Source organism: Bubalus kerabau, chromosome 16 (assembly GCF_029407905.1).
Source record: "Bubalus kerabau isolate K-KA32 ecotype Philippines breed swamp buffalo chromosome 16, PCC_UOA_SB_1v2, whole genome shotgun sequence".
NCBI classification, from domain to species: Eukaryota; Metazoa; Chordata; class Mammalia; order Artiodactyla; family Bovidae; genus Bubalus; species Bubalus kerabau.
In genome coordinates this window covers 23,818,661-23,831,743 of record NC_073639.1, presented here as the reverse complement: position 1 = coordinate 23,831,743, position 13,083 = coordinate 23,818,661, and the positions used below count along the sequence as shown (strand labels likewise).

General features: G+C 37.0%; 2 long non-coding RNA genes across 2 annotated transcripts in view; one reads left to right on the top strand and one right to left on the bottom strand.

The window, feature by feature from the left end:
* Window positions 1–12,287, bottom strand: part of LOC129630390 (uncharacterized) — a 37,685-nt gene extending 25,398 nt beyond the window's left edge. The window contains exon 1 of the long non-coding RNA XR_008703656.1: window positions 11,960–12,287. This is a non-coding gene — a long non-coding RNA (uncharacterized LOC129630390). The remainder of the gene's footprint in view (window positions 1–11,959) is intronic.
* LOC129630394 (uncharacterized) overlaps window positions 1–13,083 on the top strand; it is a 200,244-nt gene that overhangs the window by 157,043 nt on the left and 30,118 nt on the right. The window lies entirely within an intron of this gene.

Below are 13,083 nucleotides of genomic sequence, written 5' to 3'. Positions count from 1 at the left end.
ACATATACAGAACCCTACTGACAGCAGCAGAAGACATTCTTCTCAAGTACACAAGGAACATTTTCTAGGATAGATCATATCAGTCCATAAGTCTTCCAAATTTAGGAAGCCTGAAATCATATCAATATCTTCTCTGATCATGTGGCATGAAACTAAAAATTAATAAGAGGAATACTGGAAAACTCATGAATACATGGAAATTAAACAACATTCCCCTGAACAACCAATAGATAAAAACAGAAATTACAGGGGAGTAGAACAAATTGAGCCCAACATTAGCAGAAGAAAAGAAAAAAAATGAAGATTAGAACAGAAATAAGTAGCAAACAAGAAAAGTACAAAAGGTTAACAAAACTGGGGCTGGTTCTTTTAGAAGATAAAATTGGAAAACAAAACAAATTAGCTATACTAGCCATGAGATCAGATCAGATCAGATCAGTCGCTCAGTCATGTCCGACTCATTGCGACCCCATGAATAGCAGCATGCCAGGCCTCCCTGTCCAACACCAACTCCCGGAGTTCACTCAGACTCACGTCCATCGAGTCAGTGATGCCATCCAGCCATCTCATCCTCTGTCGTCCCCTTCCCCTCCTGCCCTCAATCCCTCCCAGCATCAGAGTCTTTTCCAATGAGTCAACTCTTCACATGAGGTAGCCAAAGTACTGGAGTTTCAGCTTTAGCATCATTCCTTTTTTTTTTTTTTTTTTAATTTTTTTTAAATTTTATTTTTAAGCTTTACATAATTGTATTAGTTTTGCCCAATATCAAAATGGGCTGATCTCCTTCAGAGGACCCAAATCAATGAAATTACAAATGAAAAACAAGAGACATTGTAAGTGACATCAGAGAAACACAAAGGATCATAAGAGCCTACTGCTAACAACTCCATGCCAGCAAACTGGAAAATCTAAAAGACATAGAAAAATTCTTAGAAACATACAATATGCCAAAACTGAATCAGGAGGAAACAGAAAATTTCAAAGACCAAATACTAGTAAGGAGATGGAATTAGTAAGCACAAATCTCCCATAAGAAAAACTCAGGACCAAGTGGCTTCACTGATATATTTTACCAAACATTTAAAGAATTAATACGAATCCTTCCCAAAGTCTTCCCAAAAAGTCCAAAAGGAAGGAACACTCTCAGAGTTACTTTATAGGACCTGCATTATCCTGAGACCAAAGCTAGGAAAGGATACCATTAGGAAAAAACAAAACAACTGTAGGCCAATATCCCTAAGGAATATAAATACAAAATTCTCAATAAAAACTAAAAAAATGAATTCAGCAGCACAATAAAAGTGTCATTCACCATGATCCATGAGATTTAACCCTGGGATGCAAGGATGGGTCAACATACACAAATCAATATATGTGGTGCTGCTGATTGTGCTCAGTTGTGGCTGGCTCTTTGCGGACTGTAGCCCACCAGGTTCCTCTGTGCATGGAACTTTCCAGGCAAGAATACTGGAGTGGGTTGCCATTTCCTTCTCCAAATATATGTGGTATATTGTATTAAATAGGATGAAATAAATCTCCAAATGCAAAAAAGCATTTGATAAAATTCATCATGTTCATGATAAGAATTCTTAACAAATTAGGTATAGATAGAATGAAAGTGCCTCAACGTAATAATGGCTGTATCTATAATAAGACCACAGCCTACATCATACTCAATAGTGAAAGATGGAAAACTTTTCCTCCAAACAGAAGAGTGCCCACTCTCACAACTCCTATTTATTATAGTACCAGAAGTTCTAGCTTGAGCAACCAGGCAACAATAAATAAATAAAGCATCAGCATTGGAAAGGAAGAAATAAAATTGGCTATATTTGCAGGTGATATGATTTTATAACAAGAAAAGCCTTGACCTAAATACTGTTAGATCTAATGAATGAATTCAATGACATTGCAGGATACAAAATTAACACACAAAAATTCATAGCTTATTTCTTCCCTAATAACAAGTAATCTGAAAAAGATACAAAGAAAATGATCCTGTCAAAAATAATAAAATAAAATATTAGGAATAAATTTAACCAAGGAGGTGAAAGATCTCTACACTATAAGACAATGATGAAATCAAAAAAGACAAATAGATGAGAAGGCATCCCAAGTTCATGAATGGAAAGAATATTGTTAAAATAGCCATACTATCACAAGGCTTCCTCTACCAAAATTCCAAAGGCAGTTTTTTTTGTTTTTTTTTTTTGTTTTTTTTAACAGAAGTAGAATAAACAATCCTAAAATTTATATAAAGCAAGAATAGAGCACAAACAGTCAAAGAAATCCTAGGAAGAACAAAGCAGAAGGCATCATATTTATGATGTCAAGCTATATTATAAAGATATAATAATCAAAACATCATGACACTGGCACAAAAACAGACATATAGACCAGAGGAACAGAGTTTAAACCCAGTATTAAACCATATGTATATGATCAACTAACATCTGACAAGGAAGCCAAAAATACCTAATGGAGAAAAGACAGTCTTTTCAATAAACAGTGCAGAAAATTGGATATTCACATGTAAAAGAATGAAACTAGACCCTTATTTTACATCACTCACAAAAATTAACTCAAAATGCATTAAAGACTAAAATACAAAGGCCAAAACTTAGAACTCACATAAGAAAACAAGTGGTGAGCTCCATTACATGGATCTGGTCAATGATATTTTGGATATGATACCTAAAACACAAGCAGCAAAATCAAAAATAGTGAACTACATCTTACTAAAAACCTCTGAACAACAAAAGAAATGATCAACAAAATGAAACGACAACCTGTGGAATGGTAGAAAACATCTGCAAACCATATATCTGATCAGGAGTTAATATCCAAAATAAAGAACTTATACAACTCAATAGCAAAAACTCCCCAACAAATCCAAATAATCTGATTAAAAAATGAATAAAGGACCTGAATAGACATGTTCCATAGAAGATATATACGAAAGGCCAACACATACATCAAAAGATGCTCAAAATCAATAATCATAAAAGAAATGCATGTCAAAACCACAATAAATTACCTCACCACTTTGTCATCAAAAAGAGAAGAGATAATAAATGCTGGAGAGAATGCGGAGAAAAGGGACTCCTCTTCCACTGCTGGTGGAAATGTAGGTTGGTGCAGACACTATGGAAAACAGTTCGAAAGTTCTTCAAAAAGTTAAAACTAGAACCACCAGTATTTCCATTTCTGGGAATATATCAGAAGAAATTGAAAACACTATGTCATAGAGACAGGTGCACATCCATGTTCATATAAGCATTATTTACACTAGACAAGGCTTACTCGGTGGCTCAGATGTTAAAGAAACTGGCTGACAATGCAGGAGATCCAGGTTCAGTCCCCAGGTTGGGAAAATCCCCCAGGGAAGGAAACAGCAACCTGTTCCAGTATTCTTGCCTGGATAATTCCATGGATAGAGGAGTCTGGTGGGCTACAGTCCAAGGAGTTGCAAAGAGTCGGACAGGACTGAATGACTATCACTTTCACTTTTTTCACAACAGACAAGACATAACAAAATAAGTGTGCATAAATGGAAGAATGGATAAAGAAGTTGTTTATGTATATGTATGTGTGTGTGTATCCATGGAGTCGCAAAGAGTCAGACACGGCTGAGCAACTTCACTTTTCACATGGACTTTGAAGGCATTACGTTAAGTGAAGTAAGAGAGACAAAGACAAATACTGCATGATCTTTTGGAATCTCAAAGAAAAAACCCAGAAAAAAACAAAAAGAAGAAACAAAACCAAACCTCATAGAAAAAGAGATCAAATTTGTGGTTACTAGACACACTGAGAGGGAACGGGGATGGGGAGGGGGGAGGGTGTGTTGGGGTGGAAGTAGGGTAGGAATTGGAGAAAGACGTTCAAAAGATACAAACTTTCAGTTAATAAATAAATACTAGGAATGGAATGCACAACATGATGACTAGTTCACACTGCTGTATGTATATCTGAAAGTTATGAGAGTAAATTTTAACAGGTATTTTCACAAGGAAAAAAATATACATATGCATTAAATATATATGTGTGTGTATACATATATGTAATGATGGGTGTTAATTAAACTTATTGTGGTAATAATTTCAAAATTATGTAAACCAAATCATTATGCTGTATACCTTAAACTTATACAGGGCTATATGTTAATATCTCAGTGAAACTGGGAAAAAACTTAAAAGTTAACATCTGCTATAATATGGCAAACTCTAATCAAGTCATCTAATAAAATACAAGGAAATCACAAAATCACTTCTGAGGCAGCCCTGGCAAAGATGCGTCTCCTGAATCTAACCATGAGGAAACTTTAGATAAACACAAAAAGAGGCTATTCTACACAATAATAGTCATGTGATCTTCAAAGATTCCCTGGTCATGAAAGTCAAGGACAGACTGAGGAAATGCCCCATACTGCAAAGGACTAAAGGAACACGACAACTTAGGTAATGTGTGAGGGCATTATTGGGACAATTAGCAAAACTCGGATGGCTGTGTAAATTCGATGGCAACAGTGTACAAGAGTTAATTTCCTGATTTTTATATTGCATCATTATTATGTGGGAAAATATCCTTGTTTATAGAAAATGTACACCAAAATCTTAATGCTCGTCTTGGAACTGACTGTTGTTTGGAAAGAAAAAGAAAAAGCAAAACCGTCTATCAGTCTTTCCCACCCTCCTTCCTCATATCAACTTCTGTAAGCCACTGAGATTTTAGGGTTGATTTGTTATAATAATAGCTAGGCTACCTTAACAAATGTGCCTCTTGGCTTTCTCAATGACAGATAATTTATTAGTGTGGGACTTGCTGTGCCTTAGCAATTATTGATCCCAGTTGAAACATGTCCATTGCTTCTAAATTCATCCTCATAATGTCTGTAAGCTTACCTTCCAAGTTTCAGGTTTCTTGCTCTCACTACTATATGCTACAGGAAGGGACAGTCAACCGGAGCCTGCAGGCCAAGTCAGCCAACTGTCTGCTATTGTATAACCCATACGTAAAGGGTGGCTTTTTATCTTCACATGGTTGGGGGGCGGGGGGAAGAATCAAAAGAATAACACTTTATAAAGTGAAAAATATATAAAATTCAACTTGCAATGTCCATACATAAAGTTTTATTGGAACACAATTATGTCCATTCATTTACATATTTTCTATAGCTGCTTTCCTACAAACAGCAGACTTAGCTATGACAGAGACCATATTGTCCACAAAGCCTAAAATATTTACTAGCTGGCCTTTCACCAAAAAGAAGAAAAAAGAAAAAGGAAAAAAAAAATGTGCTGAAGCCTGTCCAAAAACAACAAAAAAAGTTTCCGAAGCCAAGTTTTTATTATAAAGCTAGATAGCTGCTAAGAGCACAGGCTCTGAAGCCTGAACCCTGGCTGCTCCATTTATCACCTCTGTGATCTTGGGAACCTGACATATTGTCTCTCTATATAAATATTTGACTGGTCATAATAACAACACACAATTCAGAAGGTTGTGAGAATTCCATGAGTTATTATATAGCAGGCCTTAAACTATTGCTTAACAATAAAATTAGCATTTTCCTTTTTACATTTCCTTTTTTAATTTAAATTGTCCATTTCCCCGTCATCACACATCAAAGTATAAGGCTATGATTTTATATGGGTAAGAAATTTCACACATGCATGAAAAATACTTTATGTTCCATTTTATGAAATTTAAGACCAAGCAAACCTAACTGGTAGTAATAAAAGTCAGAATGGTGGTTTCCTCTGATGGTGAGTGGGTATAGGAGTGAATGGATATGGGTGTTGGCTGGTAAGAAATACAAAGGAGCCTTCTGGAGGAATGAATCTTTCTGTCTTCAATCTGGGTCTAATTATAGGTGTGCTCATGTGTAAATATGTATCAATCTGTATACATAGTTGTGTATTTTAATAAAGTCACTATCATGTTTAAAAGGAGAGACTGAGAAAGGGTAACACTTGTATTATCCTGCAGTGAAGTTTTAGAATGTAGCTCATCAACAAAATTGGCAACAGTTGTGTACTGAGTGAATGCAAAGAGGCCAAGTCATGGAGTAAGATTCCCCGGACGGTGGGAAACTGGAAACCACCCCCAAAGGCCACTGAAAATTGGTGAGAATGTTAGTGGAACACTCCAAGTCGAAGCTTTCTTTTGTTGTTCATCGAGTCTCTGAAATCGCCAGAGCTTTCTTACTCCTGTTGCCATCCTACACATAAAAAGCATCTGGGAAAGCAGGCAGCAAGCAGCAGCAGCTGTTACCATTGGCACGGAGGAGAGGAGGAGAGCGCGGAGATGGCAGCGTGAAGCAGAACAGCCACAGGACGCGGCCAAGTAGCAGCAGCGTGCCTGAGGATGGCAGAGAACTACCCCGGAGGGTGGCCAGCAGCACTTCCACTTTCTAATGCTACAAAGAAAACTTAAATGTGAATATGGTTCCTAGTCAAGTCACGAATACATAGCTTATAATTCAAATGCCCTTTACGCAAAAACATGCCCTGTTTTTCAGTATCCTGAACCAATGATATAGTCTAACACTGATATTTTTACTAGCATCTTTCAGCTTACTAAGTACTTATGAGTTTGCTAACTAGATCTTGGGCAAGATGAAATACTTTACTTGTCAACACACTTGCTGCTCTCTTTGAACTTCTCAGCAGTTTCAGGTAGCCTGGATAAGTACGATATAAGTCAGCTTGCATTTATGCCTGCTGAGGACAGGAGAACAAGAGACAAAGACTAGGACACGACTGCACTTAGAAGAAGACCTTGCATAAAGCCCAAAGGAAGATGATAGGGTGAATCCGAATGTAAAATTATTATGAAAAATAAGACTATACAAAAAACTCATGGTATTGCTATGGTAAAAAAAAAAAAAGAAGGAAAATTTTTCTATAGCAGGAAAACTTCATCCAAAAGAAAGTTGGTATTGACTAGACTTTAAACAAAAAGCAATATTAAAAATAGTCATATGTTGATAAATACATCCAGGCTCCTCCGTTCATGGGATTTTCCAGGCAAGAGTACTGGAGTGGGGTGCCATTGCCTTCTCCGAATTCTAAGCTAATATGCAACAAATAATAAAGTTTTGTAAAATAAACACCAACTGATAGAATTATGAAGAGAAAATCCCAGATTCATCACAGCAACAGAATTTTAACACTCTCTCTTGGATAGATTGCTCTTCCTAAGTCAGAAAGTATATAGAAAAATTAAAGAACAAAATTAATAAGCTTAATACAATAGGCATATAAAGAGCATATTTCTCAGGAGTTATTTTAAGCACAGACCAAGCATTTATGAAAAATGATATAAATTTCTATAAATTCAAAATGACTGTTATCATAAAACACCATGCCATAAATTTAAAACAATTTAAAGATAAGTAGAACTTCCCATCCAGAGAAGGAAATGGCAGCCCACTTCAGTATTCTTGCCTAGAGAATCCTGTGGACAGAGGAGCCTGGTGGGCTGCTGTCCATAGGGTCGCACAGAGTTGGACACGACCGAAGCGATTTAGCATGCATGCATGCATTGGAGAAGGAAATGCAACCCACTCCAGTATTCTTGCCTGGAGAATCCCAGGGACGGAGGAGCCTGGAAGGCTGCAGTCCATGGGGGTCGCTGAGGGTCAGACACTACTGAGCCACTTCACTTTCACTTTTCACTTTCACGCGCTGGATAAGGAAATGGCAACCCACTCCAGTGTTCTTGCCTGGAAAATCCCAGGTATGGGGTCACACAGAGTCAGACACAACTGAACTGACTTAGCAGCACCGACAACATTGAATTAGGTTTTCTTACTGGAAAAAAAAACAAAGTATTTATCAACATATGACTATTTTTAATATTGCTTTTTGTTTAAAGTCTAGTCAATACCAACTTTCTTTTGGATGAAGTTTTCCTGCTATAGAAAAATTTTCCTTTTTTTTTTTTTTATCATGGCAATACCATGAGTTTTTTGTATAGCCTTATTTTTCATAATAATTTTACGTTCGGATTCATCCTATCATCTTCCTTTGGGCTTTATGCAAGGTCTTCTTCTAAGTGCCGTAGTGTCCTAGACTTTGTCTCTTGTTCTCCTGTCCTCAGCAGGCACTGTAAATGCAAGCTGACTTATACCGTACTTATCCAGGCTACCTGAAACTGCTGAGAAGTTCAAAGAGAGCAGCAAAGTTGTTGACAAGTATTTCATCTTGCCCAAGATCTACTTAGCAAACTCATAAATACTTAGTAAGCCAAAAGATGCTAGTAAAGACATCTGTGTTAGGATAGATCTTTGGTCTGGTAGGCTGCCATCCATGGGGTCACACAGAGTCAGACACAGCTGAAATGACTTAGCAGCAGCAGCATCAGAACTTCCCCATTAAGCCAAAATCTAAGAATGCAAATCTAAATAAATCCTGAATCAAAGATAAATAATACTAAGAAACAAAAAAATTTAGATGTAAATCATACATAAATACTTATAGAATTGAGCCTATGAGATATATTGAGATAAAATAAAGTTAAAAGTGTATTTTAAATGCTAACTTAGAAAAGAAATGAATAAAGATTTAAAACTAATAGAAATTTACAATCTACTTTGATCAAAAGAAAAAGATCAAAATATATCATGAAAATATAAAAATAAGGAATAATAACAAAAATTCATGAAATAGTAATCAAAATGTAAAAGTCCGAAGAGAAAATGTTTTTTAAGACTAATATTTAAAAACTTCTGATGAAAGTGATAAAGAGAAATATATTCTCATAAATATGAAAACTAAGAAATGAATAGCTTTCTAGAAAGATAAGATGCATCAAAATGGGCTGAAGAAGAAAGACACTGACACCTTGAATAGTACCACAACCATTTAACACTGAATCTAAAACTAAGTGAAGTGTGGTGCTAGAGAAGACTCCTGAGAGTAGCTTGGACAGCAAGGAGATCAAACCAGTCAATCCTAAAGGAAGTCAACCCTGAATATTCACTGAAAGGACTGATGCTGAAGCTCCAGTACTTCGGCCACCTGATGCAAAGAACTGACTCATTGGAAGAGACCCTGATGCTGGGAAAGATGGAAGGTGGGAGGAGAAGGGGACAACAGAAGATGGGATGGTTGGATGGCATCACTGACTCAAAGGACATGAGTTTGAGCAAGCTCCGGGAGATGGTGAAGGACAGGGAAACCTGGCGTGCTGCAGTCCACGAGGTGGCAAAGAGTCTAACACAACTGAGTGATTGAACAACAAAACTAGGTATCTCTCTCTCCAAAACCTTAACTGATATTACTTATCAGGATTACCAAATAATCAATAGACAAATAATTTCAACTGTCAAGACTCAGAAAATTTTTAAAAAGGAAATATCTTAAACTTCCAGCATAATCTTACATATGCTGAGAAAGGACGTGTGAGAATGGAAAAATACAGGTAAATTCCATTCATCTATACAGGAACAAAAATCATCAGGAAGGTGAATCTCTCAATATATAAAACCAAGATATACCATGAGCAAGTTGGACTTATTTTGGCAATTCAATTTTGGTATAACATTAGAAAGCGATTCACTAATTAATGGATTGAGAAAATACAATTGAACATCTCAAAAACACTCCTGAAGAAGTACAATGAAGAGATTTACCTATTATAAGTACGACACCACAAAAATAAACATAAAATATTATTGAAACAGAAAAAGACCCTATGGCCCTTGTCTCCCATGCTCTCTGCCTGTGTTCTTTATGTGGAAAAACTTTGTGTGCTCAGTCGCTCAATTATGTCTAACTCTTTGTGACCTTGGGCTGTAGTCCACTAGGCTCCTCTGTCCATGGGATTTCCAGGCAAGAATACTGGAGTGGGTTGCCATTCCCTTCTCCAAGGGATGTTCCCCACCCAGGTATCGAACCCATATCTTCTGTGGCTATTCCACTGCAGGAAAAACATTCAGTTCAGTTCAGTCCAGTCGCTCAGTCATGTCCAACTCTTTGCAACCCCATGAAGTGCAGCACGCGAGGCCGCCCTGTCCATCACCAACTCCCGGAGTTTACCCAAACATTAGCAAAAGAATTAATTTAATCAGAGAAGTGACAAAAAAATTCAGGAACAAAGGAAAACAGTCAAAGGAGATCAAGTAATAAAACTTTAGTCATTAAGTTTAGTCAAGGACCTCGAGTTCATTCTCAAGGACTATAGATAATATTCTGAGCTATATCCTGTGACCTGTTTTATAAATCCTGAAACCCCTACCAGGCAGAAGATGTTAAGATACATGATGACCAGACTGTAGCCATAACACAAGCTGCCACACTTCTGAGAAGTGGCCTCTAGAAAAAGACTGACCCTGGAACGGAAAGTTAATTGTACTTAAAACAATCCAAGTGACTCCGATCAGACCACCAATGACCGATCTCAGGATCATTGTCCTAGCTGACTGTGCTGCTTCTGCATGTTGCTCCCTCCGTCTGTAAAAGCTCTTGCCCACTGTCATTGGAGGGAGTCTGTCTTTGCACAGGCATCTGCCTTCCCTGCTCCATCCCCTCCCCTCACCATCCCCCGCCTCCGCACCCCTGTACCCCGCCCCCACACACACACACACCAAACCAAGCTGCTGGTTGCTGGCATCCAAAATAAAACAAATTTTCCTTTCCACCAGCCTGGCCTTTTTATTGGCTTTTGAGCAGCAAGCAGTTGGACCCTACTTTCAGTTACATTATGAATTACAGAGATAGACAAAGTAATGCAGCAGAATAGTGTCCAGCAAAAACGACTGACAAATGTATGAAAACATGGTCAATGGTTTTTGAAAAAGTAATTAGCCATATTGAAAAATGAAATTGGCTCCCCACTTATACCACACACAAAAAGCAATTTTAGGTGGATTAAAATCAATGTAAAAATAAGAAATCATAAAGCTACTAAAGACAATGTAGCAGAATGTGTATCTGATATTGGGTCTGGATAAAATGTTAATGAAATAAATATAAAAACATACAAACCAAAAAGTTTACAAGTTCTACTACATTGATTAGGACTTATATTCATAAAAGATAAGTCAAACTTGGTGAAATATTTGCATCATGTAAAACTGAAAATATGTAGAAAATATTTTTTTTAATCTACAAATGAATATGAGACAGACAATCCCCCCAGAAAAGTGGGGAAAGATACTATTATAAAAAGAGAAAATAAGAAAAGATAAATTACCAATAAATATATAAAAGATGCATTACCTTATGAGCTTTCAAAGAAAGTGAAATTAAAATCATACTGAGATCAGGCTTTATACTCACCAGCTAATTATGCTAAACAAGATTTCACAATTTCAAAAGGTGAAATAATGGCAAAGATGTAGAGAAACTAGAACTGTTACATAATGCTAGGAAAAGGCAAGTTGTGGAACTACTTGGAAATCAATTCGATGCTTATTTGTTAAAAGTGAAGTTTTTAATTTTTATTTTTCTTTCAACAACAGGCTTACATAGATGCAAAGGCACTGAAGCCAGACAGCTTCAGTATGTATCATGGCCCTTTCACTAATTAGCTCTGTAAAACCTTGGAATAACACGACCTTTCTCTGACTCAATTTCTTCATCTGTAAAATAATTTTAACTTAGAACACTGTCTGTCATGCAGTAAACATTCCATAAATGATAGCTGTGCCTGCATGAAGTAATAAAAATCATTTTAAAACAATATAAATCACAGGATACACCTGTTAGCTTTGAGGAAAAATATTTTTTTAGGCATGACCTTTAAATTTTTAATTAAAAATTATTTTAACTACCATGACAGGTAAAATTATTTGTGACACAAGAAATTCTGATAAAACTGAACTTAAGAACTGGGAAAATACAGTATTTAAATCCATTTATCACAAAGAGGTAAAGCACGTTCTTAGAACTGAGGGCACTATAATCATTTATAAGCAAATGCCATAAGCTTACCACCCAAAAGGTCTTCTTACCTGTGAGACTAAGAGGACAGCCTTCAGAGAAGAGCTTAATGAAGCTTGCCCTTCTGTTTGGTCCATTAACTCAAGCATATGACTACCTGCTGGAACGCTGAGTCTCTGACAATCTCTGGCACATGCACACAAACCTTCCCATTGCTTCGCATCCTTAGCTATATATTAGACAGACTCAGGAGTGAAAAAAAAGTCCTCATCCTCAGGCCACACCCATTCTATTTTAATTAAGTTCTTGAGATGAGACCCAGGAAGGAGAACATTGAAAAGCTCAGCAGGAGATTCCAAAATGCAGCCAAGGTTAAGCACCATCAGGTTAGAAGAAGCCTCCATCACTCCACCCTAAAAAGCCCAATCAGTGCCCCACGTGGTCTGAATTTTACTTGACCCTCTGGATGAGCTAGCCTGCCTAGGATTGACGGTCTGAAGCTCTAAAAGTTCAGTTGTTTGTTTGTTTGTTTTTTCCCTTTGGTATATACATTAAGGTACAAACTTTGTTTTATGTATATAAAGACCAGAAAATGAACAAACCACTGGAATCTGTAGTTTCACCTGAGGTTAAAATCCTATGTAGTGGGACTTCCCTGGTAGTCCAGTGGCTTAGACTCTGCACTCCCAATGCAGGGGAGCTGGTTGGGAGCTAGATCCCACAGGATCCAACTAAGAAGTTCGCAGTGCAACCAAGACCTGTCACAGCCAAATAACTAAATATTACATATACATAAAATCTTGTGTAGAGTCATACAACTGAGCACGGTATCAGTCAAAAGTATTATATCAGCGTGCCCTGCCCTTACCTACCACAGAGGCCTGAACCATCACATCATAGTCCTGAAACTACCTACAATTAACGATGATATTTGAAAAGCACTCTTCATTCAATCTCCATGAGAAATGCACCAAATAAGCAGAAAAGCAGTGGTGAGATTACCCCATTCATAGAGGAGAAAGTCTATACAGACTCTTTGAAAAGCAAAAACAGTTCACACAGAAGAGTATCTCAGAACCATTCTACTGTCCTTACTGATATGTGATGATTATTAGAAGGTAAGTGCCTAATCGTATTGTCTTTAGCCACCAACAACAGATACCTGTATTATTTGACTTCTGTATTTACATACAAG